Below are 21,291 nucleotides of genomic sequence, written 5' to 3'. Positions count from 1 at the left end.
GTGTTTTAGATTCTGATAGTGTAGTAATGTTAATGATGAGTAGCCCTCTGGGTACTTTTGTGGGGACACTTGTATTAATAAACTAGTGATGACCGGTGCCTTGGGAACTGCTCTGGGGGATACCTGTGTATCAGTAAGGCTGAAGCTTGGTGCTCAGGGCACACGATAGGCACCAGGTGCATGAAGAACAAATAGAGTAAACATAACCACTCGTAGTGAGAATTACCAACAGTGTGAAACTTGAAAGAATAAGCTTCAGAAATGTGAATCAGAATTACCACATGTGTGAACCATAAGTAGCAGTAGTGTGGATCACAAGAGTTACCAGACTTGTGAACCATAAGTAGCAGTAGTGTGGATCACAAGAGTTACCAGACTTGTGAACCATAAGTAGCAGTAGTGTGGATCACAAGAGTTACCAGACTTGTGAACCATAAGTAGCAGTAGTGTGGATCACAAGAGTTACCAGACTTGTGAACCATAAGTAGCAGTAGTGTGGATCACAAGAGTTACCAGACTTGTGAACCATAAGTAGCAGTAGTGTGGATCACAAGAGTTACCAGACTTGTGAACCATAAGTAGCAGTAGTGTGGATCACAAGAGTTACCAGACTTGTGAACCATAAGTAGCAGTAGTGTGGATCACAAGAGTTACCAGACTTGTGAACCATAAGTAGCAGTAGTGTGGATCACAAGAGTTACCAGACTTGTGAACCATAAGTAGCAGTAGTGTGGATCACAAGAGTTACCAGACTTGTGAACCATAAGTAGCAGTAGTGTGGATAACAAGAGTTACCAGACTTGTGAACCATAAGTAGCAGTAGTGTGGATCACAAGAGTTACCAGACTTGTGAACCATAAGTAGCAGTAGTGTGGATCACAAGAGTTACCAGACTTGTGAACCATAAGTAGCAGTAGTGTGGATCACAAGAGTTACCAGACTTGTGAACCATAAGTAGCAGTAGTGTGGATCACAAGAGTTACCAGACTTGTGAACCATAAGTAGCAGTAGTGTGGATCACAAGAGTTACCAGACTTGTGAACCATAAGTAGCAGTAGTGTGGATCACAAGAGTTACCAGACTTGTGAACCATAAGTAGCAGTAGTGTGGATCACAAGAGTTACCAGACTTGTGAACCATAAGTAGCAGTAGTGTGGATCACAAGAGTTACCAGACTTGTGAACCATAAGTAGCAGTAGTGTGGATCACAAGAGTTACCAGACTTGTGAACCATAAGTAGCAGTAGTGTGGATCACAAGAGTTACCAGACTTGTGAACCATAAGTAGCAGTAGTGTGGATCACAAGAGTTACCAGACTTGTGAGACGTAAGTAGCAGTAGTGTGGACCACAAGAGTTACCAGACTTGTGAACCATAAGTAGCAGTAGTGTGGATCACAAGAGTTACCAGACTTGTGAACCATAAGTAGCAGTAGTGTGGATCACAAGAGTTACCAGACTTGTGAACCATAAGTAGCAGTAGTGTGGACCACAAGAGTTACAAGACTTGTGAACCATAAGTAGCAGTAGTGTGGATTACAAGAGTTACCAGACTTGTGAACCATAAGTAGCTGTAGTGTGGATCACAAGAGTTACCAGACTTGTGAACCATAAGTAGCAGTAGTGTGGATCACAAGAGTTACCAGACTTGTGAACCATAAGTAGCAGTAGTGTGGATCACAAGAGTTACCAGACTTGTGAACCATAAGTAGCAGTAACATGGATGACAAGAGTTACCAGACTTGTGAAACATAAGTAGCAGTAGTGTGTATCACAAGAGTTACCAGACTTGTGAACCATAAGTAGCAGTAATATGGATGACAAGAGTTACCAGACTTGTGAAACATAAGTAGCAGTAGTGTGGATCACAAGAGTTACCAGACTTGTGAACCATAAGTAGCAGTAATATGGATGACAAGAGTTACCAGACTTGTGAAACATAAGTAGCAGTAGTGTGTATCACAAGAGTTATCAGACTTGTGAACCATAAGTAGCAGTAGTGTGGATCACAAGAGTTACCAGACTTGTGAACCATAAGTAGCAGTAGTGTGGATGACAAGGGTTACCAGACTTGTGAACCATAAGTAGCAGTAGTGTGGATCACAAGAGTTACCAGACTTGTGAACCATAAGTAGCAGTAGTGTGGATGACAAGAGTCACCAGACTTGTGAACCATAAGTAGCTGTAGTGTGGATCACAAGAGTTACCAGACTTGTGAACCATAAGTAGCAGTAGTGTGGATGACAAGAGTTACCAGACTTGTGAACCATAAGTAGCAGTAGTGTGGATGACAAGAGTTACCAGACTTGTGAACCATAAGTAGCTGTAGTGTGGATCACAAGAGTTACCAGACTTGTGAACCATAAGTAGCTGTAGTGTGGATCACAAGAGTTACCAGACTTGTGAACCATAAGTAGCAGTAGTGTGGATCACAAGAGTTACCAAACTTGTGAACCATAAGTAGCAGTAGTGTGGATCACAAGAGTTACCAAACTTGTGAACCATAAGTAGCAGTAGTGTGGATCACAAGAGTTACCAAACTTGTGAACCATAAGTAGCAGTAGTGTGGATCACAAGAGTTACCAAACTTGTGAACCATAAGTAGCAGTAGTGTGGATCACAAGAGTTACCAAACTTGTGAACCATAAGTAGCAGTAGTGTGGATCACAAGAGTTACCAAACTTGTGAACCATAAGTAGCAGTAGTGTGGATCACAAGAGTTACCAAACTTGTGAACCATAAGTAGCAGTAGTGTGGATCACAAGAGTTACCAGACTTGTGAACCATAAGTAGCAGTAGTGTGGATCACAAGAGTTACCAGACTTGTGAACCATAAGTAGCAGTAGTGTGGATCACAAGAGTTACCAGACTTGTGAACCATAAGTAGCAGTAGTGTGGATAACAAGAGTTACCAGACTTGTGAACCATAAGTAGCAGTAGTGTGGATCACAAGAGTTACCAGACTTGTGAACCATAAGTAGCAGTAGTGTGGATCACAAGAGTTACCAGACTTGTGAACCATAAGTAGCATTAGTGTGGATCACAAGAGTTACCAGACTTGTGAACCATAAGTAGCAGTAGTGTGGATCACAAGAGTTACCAGACTTGTGAACCATAAGTAGCAGTAGTGTGGATCACAAGAGTTACCAGACTTGTGAACCATAAGTAGCAGTAGTGTGGATCACAAGAGTTACCAGACTTGTGAACCATAAGTAGCAGTAGTGTGGATCACAAGAGTTACCAGACTTGTGAACCATAAGTAGCAGTAGTGTGGATCACAAGAGTTACCAGACTTGTGAACCATAAGTAGCAGTAGTGTGGATCACAAGAGTTACCAGACTTGTGAACCATAAGAAGCAGTAGTGTGGATTACAAGAGTTACCAGACTTGTGAACCATAAGTAGCTGTAGTGTGGATCACAAGAGTTACCAGACTTGTGAACCATAAGTAGCAGTAGTGTGGATCACAAGAGTTACCAGACTTGTGAACCATAAGTAGCAGTAGTGTGGATCACAAGAGTTACCAGACTTGTGAACCATAAGTAGCAGTAGTGTGGATCACAAGAGTTACCAGACTTGTGAACCATAAGTAGCTGTAGTGTGGATCACAAGAGTTACCAGACTTGTGAACCATAAGTAGCAGTAGTGTGGATCACAAGAGTTACCAGACTTGTGAACCATAAGTAGCAGTAGTGTGAATCACTAGCACTAAAAGTGTGAGGAACCACAAGCATCACTAGTGAGAACCTCCATCACCAGTACAAACCACAAATACTAGTAGACGAAGCAAGTAGTGCTAGTAGTTTAATGACTAAAAAAGTGTGAAACAAAGGCACTAAATTAGCAAAAGTAAAACACTAATAGGCTTAAAAAGAGCACCAGTAGTGAGAAACACAGCACCAGTAGTGAGAAACACAGCACCAGTAGTGAGAAACACAGCACAAGTAGTGAGAAACACAGCACCAGTAGTGAGAAACACAGCACCAGTAGTGAGAAACACAGCACCAGTAGTGAGAAACAGAGCACCAGTAGTGAGAAACACAGCACCAGTAGTGAGAAACACAGCACCAGTAGTGAGAAACACAGCACCAGTAGTGTGAAACACAGCACCAGTAGTGTGAAACACAGCACCAGTAGTGAGAAACACAGCACCAGTAGTGAGAAACACAGCACCAGTAGTGAGAAACACAGCACCAGTAGTGAGAAACACAGCACCAGTAGTGAGAAACACAGCACCAGTAGTGAGAAACACAGCACCAGTAGTGAGAAACACAGCACCAGTAGTGAGAAACACAGCACCAGTAGTGAGAAACACAGCACCAGTAGTGAGAAACACAGCACCAGTAGTGAGAAACACAGCACCAGTAGTGAGAAACACAGCACCAGTAGTGAGAAACACAGCACCAGTAGTGAGAAACACAGCTCCAGTAGTGAGAAACACAGCACCAGTAGTGTGAAACACAGCACCAGTAGTGTGAAACACTGGCACCAGTAGTGTGAAACACAGCACCAGTAGTGTGAAACACAGCAACAGTAGTGTGAAACACAGCACCAGTAGTGTGAAACACTGGCACCAGTAGTGTGAAACACAGCACCAGTAGTGTGAAACACAGCACCAGTAGTGTGAAACACAGCACCAGTAGTGTGAAACACAGCACCAGTAGTGTGAAACACAGCACCAGTAGTGTGAAACACAGCACCAGTAGTGTGAAACACAGCACCAGTAGTGAGAAACACAGCACCAGTAGTGTGAAACACAGCACCAGTAGTGTGAAACACAGCACCAGTAGTGTGAAACACTGGCAGCAGTAGTGTGAAACACAGCACCAGTAGTGTGAAACACAGCACCAGTAGTGTGAAACACAGCACCAGTAGTGTGAAACACTGGCACCAGTAGTGTGAAACACTGGCACCAGTAGTGTGAAACACTGGCACCAGTAGTGTGAAACACTGGCACCAGTAGTGTGAAACACAGCACCAGTAGTGTGAAACACTGGCAGCAGTAGTGTGAAACACTGGCACCAGTAGTGTGAAACACTGGCACCAGTAGTGTGAAACACTGGCAGCAGTAGTGTGAAACACTGGCAGCAGTAGTGTGAAACACTGGCAGCAGTAGTGTGAAACACTGGCAGCAGTAGTGTGAAACACTGGCACCAGTAGTGTGAAACACTGGCAGCAGTAGTGTGAAACACTGGCAGCAGTAGTGTGAAACACTGGCAGCAGTAGTGTGAAACACTGGCAGCAGTAGTGTGAAACACTGGCAGCAGTAGTGTGAAACACTGGCACCAGTAGTGTGAAACACTGGCACCAGTAGTGTGAAACACAGGCACCAGTAGTGCGAAACACTGGCACCAGTAGTGTGAAACACTGGCAGCAGTAGTGTGAAACACTGGCACCAGTAGTGTGAAACACTGGCAGCAGTAGTGTGAAACACTGGCAGCAGTAGTGTGAAACACTGGCAGCAGTAGTGTGAAACACTGGCAGCAGTAGTGTGAAACACTGGCAGCAGTAGTGTGAAACACAGGCACCAGTAGTGTGAAACACTGGCACCAGTAGTGTGAAACACAGGCACCAGTAGTGTGAAACACAGTGTGCACTGGCCAGTGAAACACAGGCACCAGTGGTGTGAAACACTGGCAGCAGTAGTGTGAAACACTGGCACCAGTAGTGTGAAACACTGGCAGCAGTAGTGTGAAACACTGGCAGCAGTAGTGTGAAACACTGGCAGCAGTAGTGTGAAACACTGGCAGCAGTAGTGTGAAACACTGGCAGCAGTAGTGTGAAACACTGGCACCAGTAGTGTGAAACACTGGCAGCAGTAGTGTGAAACACTGGCACCAGTAGTGTGAAACACTGGCAGCAGTAGTGTGAAACACTGGCAGCAGTAGTGTGAAACACAGGCACCAGTAGTGTGAAACACTGGCAGCAGTAGTGTGAAACACTGGCAGCAGTAGTGTGAAACACAGGCACCAGTAGTGTGAAACACTGGCAGCAGTAGTGTGAAACACAGCACCAGTAGTGTGAAACACTGGCAGCAGTAGTGTGAAACACAGGCGCCAGTGGTGTGAAACACTTACAGCATTCGTGTGAAACACTGGCAGCAGTTGTGTGAAACACTGGCAGCAGTAGTGTGAAACACTGGCAGCAGTAGTGTGAAACACTGGCAGCAGTAGTGTGAAACACTGGCACCAGTAGTGTGAAACACTGGCACCAGTGGTGTGAAACACTGGCATCAGTAATATGAAACACTGGCAGCAGTAGTGTGAAACACAGGCACCAGTGGTGTGAAACACTTGCATCAGTAGTGTGAAACACAGGCACCAGTAATGTGAAACACTGGCACCAGTCGTGTGAAACACAGGCACCAGTGGTGTGAAACACTTGCAACAGTAGTGAGAAACACTGGCAGGAGTAGTGTGAAACACAGCACCAGTAGTGTGAAACACTGGCAGCAGTAGTGTGAAACACTGGCAGCAGTAGTGTGAAACACAGGCACCAGTAGTGTGAAACACTGGCAGCAGTAGTGTGAAACACTGGCAGCAGTAGTGTGAAACACTGGCAGCAGTGGTGTGAAACACTGGCAGCAGTGGTGTGAAACACTGGCAGCAGTAGTGTGAAACACAGGCACCAATGGTGTGAAACACTGGCAGAAGTAGTGTGAAACACTGGCAGCAGTAGTGTGAAACACAGCACCAGTAGTGTTGAAACACTGGCAGCAGTAGTGTGAAACACTGGCAGCAGTAGAGTGAAACACAGGCAGCAGTAGTGTGAAACACTGGCAGCAGTAGTGTGAAACACTGGCAGCAGTAGTGTGAAACACTGGCAGCAGTAGTGTGAAACACTGGCAGCAGTAGTGTGAAACACTGGCAGCAGTAGTGTGAAACACTGGCAGCAGTAGTGTGAAACACTGGCAGCAGTAGTGTGAAACACTGGCAGCAGTAGTGTGAAACACTGGCACCAGTAGTGTGAAACACTGGCAGCAGTAGTGTGAAACACTGGCAGCAGTAGTGTGAAACACTGGCAGCAGTAGTGTGAAACACTGGCAGCAGTAGTGAGAAACACAGGCATCCAGTGGTGTGAAACACTGGCAGCAGTTGTGTGAAACACAGGCGCCAGTGGTGTGAAACACTGGCAGCAGTAGTGTAAAACACTGGCAGCAGTGGTGTGAAACACTGGCAGCAGTAGTGTGAAACACAGGCAGCAGTAGTGTGAAACACAAGCGCAAGTGGTGTGAAACACTGACAGCAGTGGTGTGAAACACTGGCACCAGTGGTGTGAAACACTGGCATCAGTAGTGTGAAACACTGGCAGCAGTAGTGTGAAACACAGGCAGCAATAGTGTGCAGCAGTAGTGTGAAACACTGGCAGCAGTAGTGTGAAACACTGGCAGCAGTAGTGTGAAACACTGGCAGCAGTAGTGTGAAACACTGGCAGCAGTAGTGTGAAACACTGGCAGCAGTAGTGTGAAACACTGGCAGCAGTAGTGTGAAACACTGGCACCAGTAGTGTGAAACACTGGCAGCAGTAGTGTGAAACACTGGCACCAGTAGTGTGAAACACTGGCAGCAGTAGTGTGAAACACTGGCACCAGTAGTGTGAAACACAGCAACAGTAGTGTGAAACACAGCACCAGTAGTGTGAAACACTGGCAGCAGTAGTGTGAAACACTGGCAGCAGTAGTGTGAAACACTGGCAGCAGTAGTGTGAAACACTGGCAGCAGTAGTGTGAAACACTGGCAGCAGTAGTGTGAAACACTGGCAGCAGTAGTGTGAAACACTGGCAGCAGTAGTGTGAAACACTGGCAGCAGTAGTGTGAAACACTGGCAGCAGTAGTGTGAAACACAGGCAGCAGTAGTGTGAAACACTGGCAGCAGTAGTGTGAAACACTGGCAGCAGTAGTGTGAAACACTGGCAGCAGTAGTGTGAAACACAGGCACCAGTGGTGTGAAACACTGGCAGCAGTAGTGTGAAACACAGGCACCAGTGGTGTGAAACACTGGCAGCAGTAGTGTGAAACACTGGCAGCAGTAGTGTGAAACACTGGCAGCAGTAGTGTGAAACACAGGCAGCAGTAGTGTGAAACACTGGCAGCAGTAGTGTGAAACACTGGCAGCAGTAGTGTGAAACACTGGCACCAGTGGTGTGAAACACTGGCATCAGTAGTGTGAAACACTGGCAGCAGTAGTGTGAAACACTGGCAGCAGTAGTGTGAAACACTGGCAGCAGTAGTGTGAAACACTGGCAGCAGTAGTGTGAAACACTGGCAGCAGTAGTGTGAAACACAGGCACCAGTGGTGTGAAACACTGGCAGCAGTAGTGTGAAACACTGGCAGCAGTAGTGTGAAACACTGGCAGCAGTAGTGTGAAACACTGGCAGCAGTAGTGTGAAACACTGGCAGCAGTAGTGTGAAACACTGGCAGCAGTAGTGTGAAACACTGGCAGCAGTAGTGTGAAACACTGGCAGCAGTAGTGTGAAACACTGGCAGCAGTAGTGTGAAACACTGGCAGCAGTAGTGTGAAACACTGGCAGCAGTAGTGTGAAACACTGGCACCAGTAGTGTGAAACACTGGCAGCAGTAGTGTGAAACACTGGCAGCAGTAGTGTGAAACACTGGCAGCAGTAGTGTGAAACACTGGCACCAGTAGTGTGAAACACTGGCACCAGTAGTGTGAAACATAGGCAGCACCAGTAGTGTGAAACACTGGCAGCAGTAGTGTGAAACACAGGCAGCAGTAGTGTGAAACACTGGCAGCAGTATTGTGAAACACTGGCATCAGTAGCGTGAAACACTGGCAGCAGTAGTGTGAAACACTGGCAGCAGTAGTGTGAAACACTGGCAGTAGTGTGTGTGAAACACTGGCAGTAGTGTGAAACACTGGCAGCAGTAGTGTGAAACACTGTGGCAGTGTGAAACACTGGCAGCAGTAGTGTGAAACACTGGCAGCAGTAGTGTGAAACACACGCAGCACCAGTAGTGTGAAACACTGGCAGCCAGTAGTGTGAAACACTGGCAGTGTGAAACACTGGCAGCAGTAGTGTGAAACACAGTGGCAGCAGTAGTGTGTGCACCAGCAGTTGTGTGAAACACTGGCAGCAGTAGTGTGAAACACTGGCACCAGTGGTGTGAAACACTGGCAGCAGTAGTGTGAAACACTGGCAGCAGTAGTGTGAAACACTGGCACCAGTGGTGTGAAACACTGGCAGCAGTAGTGTGAAACACTGGCAGCAGTAGTGTGAAACACTGGCAGCAGTAGTGTGAAACACAGGCAGCAGTAGTGTGAAACACTGGCAGCAGTAGCGTGAAGCACTTGCAACAGTGGTGTGAAACACTGGCATCAGTAGTGTGAAACAATGGCACCAGTAGTGTGAAACACAGCATCAGTAGTGTGAAACACAGACACTAGTAGTTTGAAACACAGACACCAGTAGTGTGAAACACTGGCAGCAGTAGTATGAAGCACTGGCAGCATTAGAGTGAAACACTGGCAGCAGTAATGTGGAACACTGGCAACAGTAGTGTGAAACACTGGCATCAGTAGTGTGAAACACTGGCACCAGTAATGTGAAACACTGGCAGAAGTAGTGTGAAACACAGGCAGCAGTAGTGTGAAACACTGGCAGCAGTAGTTTGAAACACTGGCAGCAGTGGTGTGAAACACTGGCAGCAGTAGTGTGAAACACTGGCAGCAGTAGTGTGAAACACTGGCAGCAGTAGTGTGAAACACTGGCAGCAGTAGTGTGAAACACTGGCACCAGTAGTGTGTGAAACACTGGCAGCAGTAGTGTGAAACACTGGCAGCAGTAGTGTGAAACACTGGCTGCAGTAGTGTGAAACACTGTGAAACACAGGCACCAGTGGTGTGAAACACTGGCAGCAGTAGTGTGAAACACTGGCAGCAGTAGTGAAACACTGGCACCAGTGTGAAACACTGGCAGCAGTAGTGTGTAACACTGGCAGCAGTAGTGTGAAACACTGGCAGCGGTAGTGTGAAACACAGTAGTGTGAAACACTGGCAGCAGTAGTGTGAAACACAGGCACCAGTGGTGTGAAACACTAGCAGCAGCAGTGTGAAACACTGGCAGCAGTAGTGTGAAACACTGGCAGCAGTTGTGTGAAACACTGGCAGCAGTAGTCTGAAACACAGACACCAGTGGTGTGAAACACTGGCATCAGTAGTGTGAAACACTGGCAGCAGTAGTGTGAAACACTGGCATCAGTAGTGTGAAACACTGGCAGCAGTAGTGTGAAACACTGGCACCAGTGGAGTGAAACACAGGCACCAGTGGTGTGAAACACTGGCAGAAGTAGTGTGAAACACAGCACAAGTAGTGTCAAACACTGGTAGCAGTAGTGTGAAATACAGCAACAGTAGTTTGAAACACTGGCAGCAGTAGTGTGAAACACACCATCAGTAGTGTGAAACACTGGCAGCAGTGGTGTGAAACACTTACAGCAGTGGTGTGAAACACTGGCAGCAGTAGCGTGAAACACAGCCACCAGTGGTGTGAAACACTGGCACCAGTAGTGTGAAACACTGGCAGCAGTAGTGTGAAAAACTGGCAGCAGTAGTGTGAAACACTGGCAGCAGTAGTGTGAAACACTGGCAGCAGTAGTGTGAAACACTGGCAGCAGTAGTGTGAAACACTGGCAGCAGTAGTGTGAAACACTGGCAGCAGTAGTGTGAAACACTGGCAGCAGTAGTGTGAAACACTGGCAGCAGTAGTGTGAAACACTGGCAGCAGTAGTGTGAAACACTGGCAGCAGTAGTGTGAAACACAGGCACCAGTGGTGTGAAACACTGGCAGCAGTAGTGTGAAACACTGGCAGCAGTAGTGTGAAACACTGGCACCAGTGGTGTGAAACACTGGCATCAGTAGTGTGAAACAGAAGTAGTGTGAAACACTGGCACCAGTAGTGTGAAAACACAGTAGTGGAAACACATCAGTAGTGTGAAACACTGGCAGCAGTGGTGTGAAACACTGGCAGCAGTGGTGTGAAACACTGGCAGCAGTAGTGTGAAACACTTGCAGCAGTAGTGTGAAACACTGGCAGCAGTAGTGTGAAACACTGGCACCAGTAGTGTGAAACACTGGCAGCAGTAGTGTGAAACACTGGCACCAGTAGTGTGAAACACTGGCATCAGTAGTGTGAAACATAGGCACCAGTGGTGTGAAACACTGGCAGCAGTAGTGTGAAACACAGGCAGCAGTAGTGTGAAACACTGGCAGCAGTAGTGTGAAACACTGGCACCAGTGGTGTGAAACACTGGCATCAGTAGTGTGAAACACTGGCAGCAGTAGTGTGAAACACTGGCAGCAGTAGTGTGAAACACAGGCACCAGTGGTGTGAAACACTGGCAGCAGTAGTGTGAAACACTGGCAGCAGTAGTGTGAAACACAGGCACCAGTGGTGTGAAACACTGGCAGCAGTAGTGTGAAACACTGGCAGCAGTAGTGTGAAACACTGGCAGCAGTAGTGTGAAACACTGGCAGCAGTAGTGTGAAACACTGGCAGCAGAAGTGTGAAACACTGGTAGCAGTAGTGTGAAACACTGGCAACAGTAGTGTGAAACACCTGCAGCAGTAGTGTGAAACACTGGCAGAAGTAGTGGGAAACACAGGCACCAGTGGTGTGGAACACTGGCATCAGTAGTGTGAAACACTGGCAGCAGTAGTGTGAAACACAGCACCAGTAGTGTGAAACACTGGCAGCAGTAGTGTGAAACACTGGCAGCAGTAGTGTGAAACACTGGCAGCAGTAGTGTGAAACACTGGCAGCAGTAGTGTGAAACACAGGCAGCAGTAGTGTGAAACACTGGCAGCAGTAGTGTGAAACACTGGTACCAGTGGTGTGAAACACTGGCAGCAGTAGTGTGAAACACTGGCAGCAGTAGTGTGAAACACTGTGAAACACTGGTATCAGTAGTGTGAAACACAGGCAGCAGTAGTGTGAAACACTGGCAGCAGTAGTGTGAAACACTGGTATCAGTAGTGTGAAACTCTGGTATCAGTAGTGTGAAACACTGGCAGTGTGAAACACTGGCAGCAGTAGTGTGAAACACTGGCAGCAGTAGTGTGAAACACTGGCAGCAGTAGTGTGAAACACTGGCAGCAGTAGTGTGAAACACTGGCAGCAGTAGTGTGAAACACAGGCATCAGTAGTGTGAAACACTGGCACCAGTAGTGTGAAACACAGACACCAGTAGTGTGAAACACTGGCACCAGTAGTGTGAAACACAGGCAGCAGTACTGTGAAACAGCAACAGTAGAGTGATATGCAGGCACCAGTAGAGTGAAACAGCAACAGTAGTGTGAAACACAGGCACCAGTAGTGTGAAACATTGGCACCAGTGGTGTGCACTGGCAGTGAAACACTGGCAGCAGTGTGAAACACAGTAGTGTGAAACACTGGGAGCAGTAGTGTGAAACACTGGCAGCAGTAGTGTGAAACACAGGCGCCAGTGGTGTGAAACACTTACAGCATTCGTGTGAAACACTGGCAGCAGTTGTGTGAAACACTGGCAGCAGTAGAGTGAAGCACTGGCAGCAGTAGTGTGAAACACTGGCAGCAGTAGAGTGAAACACTGGCAGCAGTAGTGTGAAACACTGGCAGCAGTAGTGTGAAACACTGGCAGCAGTGGTGTGAAACACAGTAGTGTGAAACACTGGCAGCAGTAGTGTGAAACACTGGCAGCAGTGGTGTGAAACACTGGCAGCAGTAGTGTGAAACACTGGCAGCAGTAGTGTGAAACACTGGCAGCAGTAGTGTGAAACACTGGCAGCAGTAGTGTGAAACACAGGCACCAGTAGTGTGAGACACTGGCAGCAGTAGTGTGAAACACTGGCACCAGTAATGTGAAACACTGGCAGAAGTAGTGTGAAACACAGGCAGCAGTAGTGTGAAACACTGGCAGCAGTAGTTTGAAACACTGGCAGCAGTGTAGTGTGAAACACTGGCAGCAGTAGTGTGAAACACTGGCAGCAGTAGTGTGAAACACTGGCAGCAGTAGTGTGAAACACTGGCAGCAGTAGTGTGAAACACTGGCAGCAGTAGTGTGAAACACTGGCAGCAGTAGTGTGAAACACTGGCAGCAGTAGTGTGAAACACTGAGAGCAGTGGTGTGAAACACTGGCAGCAGTAGTGTGAAACACTGGCAGCAGTAGTGTGAAACTCTGGCAGCAGTAGTGTGAAACACAGGCAGCAGTAGTGTGAAACACAGGCAGCAGTAGTGTGAAACACTGGCACCAGTGGTGTGAAACACTGGCAGCAGTAGTGTGAAACTCAGCAGTAGTAGTGTGAAACACTGACAGCAGTAGAGTGAAACACAGGCACCAGTGGTGTGAAACACTGGCAGCAGTAGTGTGAAACACTGGCAGCAATAGTGTGAAACACTGGCAGCAGTAGTGTGAAACACAGGCATCAATAGTGTGAAACACTGACAGCAGTGGTGTGAAACACTGGCACCAGTGGTGTGAAACACTGGCATCAGTAGTGTGTAACACTGGCAGCAGTAGTGTGAAACACTGGCAGCAGTAGTGTGAAACACTGGCAGCAGTAGTGTGAAACCACTGGCAGCAGTAGTGTGAAACACTGGCAGCAGTAGTGTGAAACACTGGCACCAGTAGTGTGAAACACAGGCAGCAGTAGTGTGAAACACTGACAGCAGTAGTGTGAAACACTGGCATCAGTAGTGTGAAACACTGGCAGCAGTAGTGTGAAATACAGGCAACAGTGGTGTGAAACACTGGCAGCAGTAGTGTGAAACACTGGCAGCAGTAGTGTGAAACACTGGCACCAGTAGTGTGAAACACTGGCACCAGTAGTGTGAAACACTGGCAGCAGTAGTGTGAAACACTGGCAGCAGTAGTGTGAAACACTGGCAGCAGTAGTGTGAAACACTGGCACCAGTAGTGTGAAACACTGGCAGCAGTAGTGTGAAACACTGGCAGCAGTAGTGTGAAACACTGGCAGCAGTAGTGTGAAACACTGGCAGCAGTAGTGTGAAACACTGGCAGCAGTAGTGTGAAACACTGGCACCAGTAGTGTGAAACACTGGCAGCAGTAGTGTGAAACACTGGCAGCAGTAGTGTGAAACACTGGCAGCAGTAGTGTGAAACACTGGCAGCAGTAGTGTGAAACACTGGCACCAGTGGTGTGAAACACTGGCAGCAGTAGTGTGAAACACTGGCAGCAGTAGTGTGAAACACTGGCAGCAGTAGTGTGAAACACTGGCAGCAGTAGTGTGAAACACTGGCACCAGTGGTGTGAAACACTGGCAGCAGTAGTGTGAAACACTGGCAGCAGTAGTGTGAAACACTGGCAGCAGTAGTGTGAAACACTGGCAGCAGTAGTGTGAAACACTGGCAGCAGTAGTGTGAAACACTGGCAGCAGTAGTGTGAAACACTGGCAGCAGTAGTGTGAAACACTGGCAGCAGTAGTGTGAAACACTGGCAGCAGTAGTGTGAAACACTGGCAGCAGTAGTGTGAAACACTGGCACCAGTAGTGTGAAACACTGGCAGCAGTAGTGTGAAACACTGGCAGCAGTAGTGTGAAACACTGGCAGCAGTAGTGTGAAACACAGGCACCATTGGAGTGAAACACTGGCAGCAGTAGTGTGAAACACAGCACCAGTAGTGTGAAACACTGGCAGCAGTAGTGTGAAACACTGGCAGCAGTAGTGTGAAACACTGGCAGCAGTAGTGTGAAACACAGCACCAGTAGTGTGAAACACTGGCAGCAGTAGTGTGAAACACTGGCAGCAGTAGTGTGAAACACTGGCAGCAGTAGTGTGTGCAGCAAGTGTGAAACACTGGCAGCAGTAGTGTGAAACACTGGCAGCAGTAGTGTGAAACACTGGCAGCAGTAGTGTGAAACACTGGCAGCAGTAGTGTGAAACACTGGCAGCAGTAGTGTGAAACACTGGCATCAGTAGTGTGAAACACTGGCAGCAGTAGTGTGAAACACTGGCAGCAGTAGTGTGAAACACTGGCAGCAGTAGTGTGAAACACTGGCAGCAGTAGTGTGAAACACTGGCAGCAGTAGTGTGAAACACTGGCAGCAGTAGTGTGAAACACTGGCACCAGTAGTGTGAAACACTGGCAGCAGTAGTGTGAAACACTGGCAGCAGTAGTGTGAAACACTGGCAGCAGTAGTATGAAACACTTGCAGCAGTAGTGTGAAACACTGGCAGCAGTAGTGTGAAACACTGGCAGCAGTAGTGTGAAACACTGGCAGCAGTAGTGTGAAACACTGGCAGCAGTAGTGTGAAACACTGGCAGCAGTAGTGTGAAACACAGGCACCAGTGGTGTGAAACACTGGCATCAGTAGTGTGAAACACTGGCACCAGTGTGAAACACTGGCAGCAAAAGAGTGAAACACTGGCACCAGTAGTGTGAAACACTGGCACCAGTAGTGTGAAACACTGGCACCAGTAGTGTGAAACACTGGCACTGGCCAGTAGTAGTGTGAAACACTGTCAGCAGTAGTGTGTGGCAGCAGTAGTGTGAAACACTGGCATCAGTAGCGTGAAACACTGGCAGCAGTAGTGTGAAACACTGGCACCAGTAGTGTGAAACACTGGCAGCAGTAGTGTGAAACACTGGCACCAGTAGTGTGAAACACTGGCAGCAGTAGTGTGAAACACTGGCAGCAGTAGTGTGAAACACTGGCAGCAGTAGTGTGAAACACTGGCAGCAGTAGTGTGAAACACTGGCACCAGTGGTGTGAAACACTGGCATCAGTAGTGTGAAACACTGGCAGCAGTAGTGTGAAACACAGGCACCAGTGGTGTGAAACATTGGCACCAGTAGTGTGAAACATTGGCACCAGTGGTGGGAAACACTGGCAGCAGTAGTGTGAAACTCTGGCAGCAGAAGTGTGAAACACTGGCTGCAGTAGTGTGAAACACTGGCAGCAGTAGTGTGAAACACTGGCAGCAGTAGTGTGAAACACTGGCAGCAGTAGTGTGAAACACTGGCAGCAGTAGTGTGAAACACTGGCAGCAGTAGTGTGAAACACTGGCAGCAGTGGTGTGAAACACTGGCATCAGTAGTGTGAAACACTGGCACCAGTGGTGTGAAACATTGGCAGCAGTAGTGTGAAACATTGGCACAAGTGGTGTGAAACACTGGCATCAGTAGTGTGAAACACAGGCACCAGTGGTGTGAAACACTGGCATCAGTAGTGTGAAACACTGGCAGCAGTTGTGTGAAACACTGGCAGCAGTAGTGTGAAACAGTATGAACCACAAGTACCAGTAGAGTGAACCATAGTCATCAGAAGTATGAACCACAAGTACCAGTAGAGTGAACCATAGTCATCAGAAGTATGAACCACAAGTACCAGTAGTGTGAACCATAGTCATCTGAAGTATGAACCACAAGTACCAGTAGAGTGAACCATAGTCATCTGAAGTATGAACCACAAGTACCAGTAGAGTGAACCATAGTCATCAGAAGTATGAACCACAAGCACCAGTAGAATGAACCATAGTCATCTGAAGTATGAACCACAAGTACCAGTAGTGTGAACCATAGTCATCAGAAGTATGAACCACAAGTACCAGTAGTGTGAACCATAGTCATCTGAAGTATGAACCACCAGCACCAGTAGAATGAACCATAGTCATCAGAAGTATGAACCACAAGTACCAGTAGTGTGAACCATAGTCATCTGAAGTATGAACCACAAGTACCAGTAGAGTGAACCATAGTCATCTGACGTATGAACCACAAACACCAGTAGAGTGAACCATAGTCATCAGAAGTATGAACCACAAGCACCAGTAGTGTGAACCATAGTCATCTGAAGTATGAACCACAAGCACCAGTAGAGTGAACCATAGTCATCTGAAGTATGAACCACAAGCACCAGTAGAGTGAACCATAGTCATCTGAAGTATGAACCACAAGCACCAGTAGAGTGAACCATAGTCATCTGAAGTATGAACCACAAGCACCAGTAGAGTGAACCATAGTCATCTGAAGTATGAACCACCAGCACCAGTAGAGTGAACCATAGTCATCTGAAGTATGAACCACCAGCACCAGTAGAGTGAACCATACTCATCTGAAGTATGAACCACCAGCACCAGGAGAGTGAACCATAGTCATCTGAAGTATGAACCACCAGCACCAGTAGAGTGAACCATAGTCATCTGAAGTATGAACCACCAGCACCAGTAGAGTGAACCATAGTCATCTGAAGTATGAACCACCAGCACCAGTAGAGTGAACCATAGTCATCTGAAGTATGAACCACAATTACAAGTATAATTAACCACTAAAAAAGTGAGAAACACAAACACCATCATTGAGAAACACAAACTTCACTTGTGTGACACACAAGTGAACACAGTTTGAACCACCAGAACCAGACGAATGAGAATTATGAAGCAGAGGTATTAAAGAGAAACACATGTAGTGAGAAACACATGTAGTGAGAAACACATGTAATGAGAAACACATGTAGTGAGAAACACATGTAATGAGAAACACATGTAGTGAGAAACACACGTAGTGTGAAACACGTGTAGTGAGAAACACATGTAATGAGAAACACGTGTAGTGAGAAATACATGTAGTGAGAAACACATGCAGTGAGAAACACATGTAATGAGAAACACATGTAATGAGAAACACGAATAGTGAGAAACACATGTAGTGAGAAACACATGTAGTGAGAAACACATGTAATGAGAAACACGTATAGTGAGAAACACATGTAGTGAGAAACACATGTAGTAAGAAACACATGTAATGAGAAACACATGTAGTGAGAAACACACGTAGTGTGAAACACGTGTAGTGAGAAACACATGTAGTGAGAAACACATGTAATGAGAAACACATGTAGTGAGACACACATGTAATGAGAAACACATGTAATGAGAAACACGTGTAGTGAGAAACACATGTAGTGAGAAACACACGTAGTGTGAAACACGTGTAGTGAGAAACACATGTAGTGAGAAACACGTGTAGTGAGAAACACATGTAGTGAGAAACACATGTAGTGAGAAACACATGTAATGAGAAACACATGTAATGAGAAACACGTGTAGTGAGAAATACATGTAGTGAGAAACACATGCAGTGAGAAACACATGTAATGAGAAACACATGTAATGAGAAACACGAATAGTGAGAAACACATGTAGTGAGAAACACATGTAGTGAGAAACACATGTAGTGAGACACACATGTAATGAGAAACACATGTAATGAGAAACACGTGTAGTGAGAAACACATGTAGTGAGAAACACACGTAGTGTGAAACACGTGTAGTGAGAAACACATGTAGTGAGAAACACGTGTAGTGAGAAACACATGTAGTGAGAAACACATGTAGTGAGAAACACATGTAGTTAGAAACACATGTAGTGAGAAAGATATGTAGTGAGAAACACATGTAGTGAGAAACATATGTAGTGAGAAACACATGTAGTGAGAAACACATGTAGTGAGAAACACATGTAGTGAGAAACATATGTAGTGAGAAACACATGTTGTGAGAAACACGTGTAGTGAGAAACACATGTAGTGAGAAACACATGTAGTGAGAAACATATCTAGTGAGAAACACATGTTGTGAGAAACACATGTGAGAAACACATGTAGTGAGAAACACAAGCTATGAGAAACACGTGTAGTGAGAAACACATGTAGTGAGAAACACATTTAGTGAGAAACACATGTAGTGAGAAACCCATTTAGTGAGAAACACATGTAGCGAGAAACACATGTAGTGAGAAACACATGTAGTGAGAAACACATGTAGCGAGAAACACATGTAGTGAGAAACACATGTAGCGAGAAACACATGTAGCGGGAAACACATGTAGTGAGAAACACATGTAGTGAGAAACACATGTAGTGAGAAACACATGTAGTGAGAAACACATGTAGTGAGAAACACATGTTGTGAGAAACACATGTAGTGAGAAACACATGTAGTGAGAAACACATGTAGTGAGAAACACATGTAATGAGAAACACGTGTAGTGAGAAACACATGTAGTGAGAAACACATGTAGTGAGAAACACATGTAGTGAGAAACACATGTAGTGAGAAACACATATAGTGAGAAACACATGTAATGAGAAACACGTGTAGTGAGAAATACATGTAGTGAGAAACACATGCAGTGAGAAACACATGTAATGAGAAACACATGTAATGAGAAACACGAATAGTGAGAAACACATGTAGTGAGAAACACATGTAGTGATAAACACAAGTAATGAGAAACACGTATAGTGAGAAACACATGTAGTGAGAAACACATGTAGTGAGAAACACATGTAATGAGAAACACATGTAGTGAGAAACACATGTAGTGAGAAACACATGTAATGAGAAACACGTATAGTGAGAAACACATGTAGTGAGAAACACATGTAGTGAGAAACACATGTAATGAGAAACACGTATAGTGAGAAACACATGTAGTGAGAAACACATGTAATGAGAAACACATGTAGTGAGAAACACATGTAGTGAGAAACACATGTAGTGAGAAACACATGTAATGAGAAACACATGTAGTGAGAAACACATGTAGTGAGAAACACATGTAATGAGAAACACGTATAGTCAGAAACACATGTAGTTAGAAACACATTAAGTGAGAAACATATGTAGTGAGAAACACATGTAATAAGAAACACATGTAGTGAGAAACACATGTAGTGAGAATCACATGTAATGAGAAACACGTATAGTGAGAAACACATGTAGTGAGTAACACATATAGTGAGAAACACATGTAGTGAGAAACACATGTAATGAGAAACACATATAGTGAGAAACACATGTAGTGAGAAACACATGTAATGAGAAACACATGTAGCGAGAAACACATGTAGTGAGAAATACATATAATGAGAAACACGTGTAGTGAGAAACACATGTAGTGAGAAACACATGTAGTGAGAAACATATGTAGTGAGAAACACATGTTGTGAGAAACACATGTGAGAAACACATGTAGTGAGAAACACGTGTAGTGAGAAACACATGCAGCGAGAAACACATTTAGTGAGAAACACATGTAGTGAGAAACACATGTAGTGAGAAACACATGTAGTGAGAAACACATGTAGTGAGAAACACATGTAGTGAGAAACACATGTAGTGAGAAACACATGTAGTGAGAAACACATGTAGTGAGAAACACATGTAGTGAGAAACACATGTAGTGAGAAACACATGTAGTGAGAAACACATGTAGTGAGAAACACATGTAGTGAGAAACACATGTTGTGAGAAACACATGTAGTGAGAAACACATGTAGTGAGAAACACATGTAGTGAGAAACATATGTAGTGAGAAACACATGTAGTGAGAAACACATGTAATGAGAAACACATGTAATGAGAAACACATGTAGTGAGAAACACATGTAGTGAGAAACACATGTAATGAGAAACACGTGTAGTGAGAAACACATGTAGTGAGAAACACATGTAGTGAGAAACACATGTAGTGAGAAACACATGTAATGAGAAACACATGTAGTGAGAAACACGTGTAGTGAGAAACACATGTAATGAGAAACACGTGTAGTGAGAAACACATGTAGTGAGAAACACATGTTGTGAGAAACACATGTAGTGAGAAACACATGTAGTGAGAAACACATGTAGTGAGAAACACATGTAGTGAGAAAGATATGTAGTGAGAAACACATGTAGTGAGAAACATATGTAGTGAGAAACACATGTAGTGAGAAACACATGTAACGAGAAACACGTGTATTGAGAAACACATGTAGTGAGAAACACATGTAGTGAGAAACACATGTAGTGAGAAACACATGTAGTGAGAAAGATATGTAGTGAGAAACACATGTAGTGAGAAACACATGTAGTGAGAAACACATGTAGTGAGAAACACATGTAGCGAGAAACACATGTAGCGGGAAACACATGTAGTGAGAAACACATGTAGTGAGAAACACATGTAGTGAGAAACACATGTAGTGAGAAACACATGTAGTGAGAAACACATGTAGTGAGAAACATATGTAGTGAGAAACACATGTAGTGAGAAACACATGTAGTGAGAAACACATGTAATGAGAAACACATGTAGTGAGAAACACATGTAGTGAGAAACACATGTAATGAGAAACACGTGTAGTGAGAAACACATGTAGTGAGAAACACATGTAGTGAGAAACACATGTAGTGAGAAACACATGTAGTGAGAAAGATATGTAGTGAGAAACACATGTAGTGAGAAACACATGTAGTGAGAAACACATGTAGTGAGAAACACATGTAG

At 45.3% G+C, this 21,291-nt stretch overlaps 1 protein-coding gene across 1 annotated transcript in view; it reads right to left on the bottom strand.

The window, feature by feature from the left end:
• LOC128704825 (phosphatidylinositol phosphatase PTPRQ) overlaps positions 1 to 21,291 on the bottom strand; it is a gene marked incomplete at its 5' end in the record, with an annotated part of 153,195 nt that overhangs the window by 116,505 nt on the left and 15,399 nt on the right.

Source organism: Cherax quadricarinatus, chromosome 91, assembly GCF_038502225.1.
Source record: "Cherax quadricarinatus isolate ZL_2023a chromosome 91, ASM3850222v1, whole genome shotgun sequence".
In the NCBI taxonomy this organism is placed as follows: domain Eukaryota; kingdom Metazoa; phylum Arthropoda; class Malacostraca; order Decapoda; family Parastacidae; genus Cherax; species Cherax quadricarinatus.
Note: the sequence above shows the minus strand (reverse complement) of the source record. Positions and strands in the feature narration are given on the sequence as shown.